At 44.2% G+C, this 4,256-nt stretch overlaps 1 non-coding gene across 1 annotated transcript; it reads right to left on the bottom strand.

The window, feature by feature from the left end:
* Positions 1-415: 415 nt before the first annotated feature.
* On the bottom strand, positions 416-490 carry Trnas-cga (transfer RNA serine (anticodon CGA)). Its single transcript has one exon. It is a non-coding gene; the product is annotated as a tRNA-Ser (tRNA).
* Between the last annotated feature and the right edge of the window lie 3,766 nt (positions 491-4,256).

The raw sequence follows: 4,256 nt of genomic DNA, 5'->3' as shown, positions 1-4,256 counted from the left end.
GATACGATGCGTATTACAATATTTTATATATAAATTGAAGGTGGAGAGGGGAATAAAGGAAAGGGAAGGGACGGGCTCCCCGCTGTACGCTACATCTGGACATTACGCGGAATCAGCGACGACGAGTGAAAATGTGCACCGCACCAGGATTCGAACCCAGGCCCTCCTGCTTCGCCGGTGCGCTAACCACTGCGCCATGCAAGGGAAAGCGTTATCGCAAGTGCGACGACTACCTCGGCACGTCTCACGCTGTGACCCAAATGGTGCAGTGGTTGAAGAGTCTGCCTAGTAAGCCGGAGATACTGGGATCGAATCCCAGTCCAGTACACGTTTGTACTCTTCGCCGCTGATTCCGCGTAATGTCGCGGTGCAGCTGACAGCAGTGATCCTGAAACTTCCTGGCAGATTAAAACTGTGTCCCGGGCCGAGACTCGAACTCGGGACCTTTGCCTTTCGCGGACAAGTGCTCTACCAACTGAGCTACCCAAGCACGATCCACGCCCCGTCCTCACAGCTTTACTTCTGCCAGTACCTCGCCTCCTACCTTCCAAACTTTACGGAAGCTCTCCTGCGAACCTCAGAAATAGCAAGGTCCCGAGTTCGAGTCTCGGTCCGGCACACAGTTTTAATCTGCCAGGAAGTTTCATATCAACGCACACTTTACTGTAGAGTGAAAATCTCATTCTGGAAGAAGTGCTCCTCTTCCTTTCCTTTCTTCCCCTCTCCATCTTCAATTTACATGAAATGTATTACGGCTGCGGTTTCGGCATGGCGTCTGCTCTTTCGGACAGGTCCGAAAGAACAGATACCACGCACTCATATAATTAATACAACACGTGAAATAACCAGCATTGGTAGAGTGTGTAGAACAGTACTTGAAGCAACTTAACTGCTTCAGACACTGAGACTAGAGCGATACGGCACCGACACATATCTCAATGGTATAGCCCAGCGCAACAGGCTGTGCTGGCTAGTCCGTGCAGCTGTGTCATACGACACAAATTTTCGAGTCGTCATATGTGCCTCAAAAACATTGTTTTAGGTGAATGAAACGAAGCTGCATCTATTTCTCTACTTAGTTTCTCACGCAATCCTTTACTTTTGGTGTATCAAATTAAAAAACCAACATTTTCAGATTCACATATGTTCTTCGCTATGCAGCCTTTCTTATTCGATTGTAAGGAAACCACTGGCAAAAAATTTTACAGCCCACATCGAACCTTTATAAGGAATTTGTTGTGTTTTCGCTGTTAGCCATACTTCACAAACGAGTAAACCACTGGGCATATTTTGAAAAGTTTGCAGTGAACAATGTAATCGTTGGCCTGTTTACATCTGGTGTATTTTAGGCCATACATGGTTGCATACCAAATGTAGCTAACATACCGAAATTGTTTTCAACGGTGGGAAAAGAGTGGTAGATCTTTCTATTCTCGAGAAAATATCTGGGATATATTGGAGGCTGTCCACGAAAAGGTTGTCTGCTACTTGCAACACTCGAGGCAATTGCTGCCTACTGTGCTCTTCTATGCAGTGTGTAGAGCTGCCTCAGGTTTGGTTTTTTCGGATACCAACAGTACAAGCCTAAGCTAGAAACACAAAAAACTTACTTAAATAAAAAGACACTGAGAATCATTATCTGGTGACGCAAACTGGATGTTTTCTCAGTCAATGGTACCTGATATCTGCTTGGTGACAAGCGTAAAAGAGATAGGAAAGGCAATCCCTGTTACTTAGGAATGAGTAGCTGGATGAATCGGAAAAGAATTTAGGATATTCCTTATAAAAAAGTGTTCAAATGTGTATGAAATCTTATAGGACTTCACTGCTAAGGTCATCAGTCCTAAGCATACACACTACTTAACCTAAGTTATCCTAAGGACAAACACACACACCGATGCCCAAGGGAGGACTCGAACCTCCGCCAGGACCAGCAGCACAGTCCAGGACTGCAGCGCCTTAGACCGCTTTTCCTTATCACCACAGGCTTCTTTCGTTTCTTCAAAGACATTATCTACCCCAACACAGAGTTCGCTGCCCACTGCTACATCATCGACGGTGACTGATCTCACTTTATTACTGGTAACGTTTCTTCTGTATGTTACTCAAGCTGAATCACATACTACTCGAGTAGTTGTAGAAGTACCATCCTAGATTTATTAATCTGTAACAGTTACTCATACCTGTATATTATCAAGACAGACAGACCACACTGTATAAAGTACCACATTTCGTGGTCTTCCAAAAAACCAACTTTTCATGGTTGCACTTTTAACGCCATTAACACAATTTCACTAGTTTATATTATTGTAATGAGTAGTTTCTCACCAGAAGAACCGGTAAGTCGAAACTTTGTGCCCTGGTTTGTCAGAATATCTCACACTAGTCGCTCCAAAAAGTGGAAACTGGACTCATGTTGCAGAATTCGTAGAATTAGTGTTCTCGTCGAGAGTCTTCACGACAGACAACAGCTGAACTATATTTGGTGTTTATAGCACCGCACAGTTGAACCAAGTACTTCCATTTCTTTTTGATTTTTTTTTTTTGAGCCCATTGAAGTTCTTTTCAATAGAGCTCATGATCGCAGCTGAAACTGAAAGAGAAGCGTGATTCGCGCTGTGGTGTTGCCTGTCAAACCGCGAGTCACATCGCGGGAAGCTATCGCATATTCTGTCGCTCCAGTGGGAACGCGAGTGTCGCACTCATAGGCGTCACACGACTTTTATTGCAACGGGCCGTATCTCCTGTATCTTGCCTCATTAAGCAGAATATCTTCTTAGAGAGCAGCTACATGACAGAGCGTGACAGAAAACAATAAGCTAAGGCAAATATCTGTAACTGAAATAAAGAAAAAAAGGAAGATGCAACAGTACCGAAAGGCTACAGCCGAGTAGTTACTCTTCTAAACAGCAGTCCGTACGAGCAAACGAATTGCGTCTTTACCTGCTGTTACTCGAACTTCAGGTATGTATACTATGTACGGCTCTGTTTAAAAATAGCAGCTCGATGTATCCATAGGGTCGATCCACACACATCAAATTTCATGCTCCGCAGCTAACTCGCTGCGCTGGCTAGAATTTCGAGTCAATATAATACACAGAAACACAAAACAAAAGTTAAATGAATAATTTAATAGCAAGGGTGCTTCGACAGAAAATTATGCTGGATACTGTTTATTCAAGAAATGACATCTCGAATAAATGACAAGTGATCCTCCGAATTTCAGTTAACATATAGACAGCAAATATCCTTATCAAATGCAGCAAAGTTACGTTGAGAGCGTTACGAGAATGGTGTTAAAATCCCTAAACTAAACAGTCATAGAAGATGCGCTGAAACTAAGGCCATTTCGTGATCACCATGTACGAAATATCCACCAGCTTAAAACACTTCAGAGTACAATACGATGACTCATAAATTAACACACGTGACTCAGAGAATAGTAACTCATATTACGTCTATTCTTAGTTCCGTAAATAAGGCGGAAAAAAGCTACAGTCCCATTTTGGAGCACATTCAGATCTCGTTGTTGTTGTTGTGGTCTTCAGTCCTGAGACTGGTTTGATGCAGCTCTCCATGTTACTCTATCCTGTGCAAGTTTCTTCATCTCCCAGTACCTACTGCAGCCTACATCCTTCTGAATCTGCTTAGTGTATTCATCTCTTGGTCTCCCTCTACGATTTTTACCCTCCATGCTGCCCTCCAGTACTAAATTGGTGATCTCTTGATGCCTCATAACATAACCTACCAACCGATCCTCTCTTCTGGTCAAGTTGTGCCACGAACTCCTCTTCTCCCCAATTCTATTCAATGCCTCGTCATAAGTTATGTGATCTACCCATCTAATCTTCTGTAGCACCACATTTCGAAAGCTTTCCCTCTGTTGAGTCTGTTACACCTATAATCGCACCTCTGTCTCATCTAAGCCCACTTCGGGCGTAGAGCGAAGACTCCTGAGATTCGAACACTGTAGCCAGAACGCTGGAGCCCGAACGCAGGAGAGTGGAGACTCCTTGTGGTGACCTCACACTGGCGTGATTCGTGGAGCTGGAGGCGCCGATCCAGGGGGGCGTGTCCCTCATGCAGCCTCCAGTTGGATGAAGAGGTCGCTCGTGGCTGCCTCTCGCATTAACCATGCAGGTTAATGCGGGAGGCTGTTGCTAGTTTTATATAGCAGAATGATGCCCCTGCACTGTATTGATTGCTGATAATACCACAGATGCTACATCGTTTTCAGCGCATTTGTACTGCAGTAA

This window comes from Schistocerca gregaria, chromosome 3 (genome assembly GCF_023897955.1).
Source record: "Schistocerca gregaria isolate iqSchGreg1 chromosome 3, iqSchGreg1.2, whole genome shotgun sequence".
Taxonomy (NCBI): Eukaryota; Metazoa; Arthropoda; class Insecta; order Orthoptera; family Acrididae; genus Schistocerca; species Schistocerca gregaria.
Note: the sequence above shows the minus strand (reverse complement) of the source record. Positions and strands in the feature narration are given on the sequence as shown.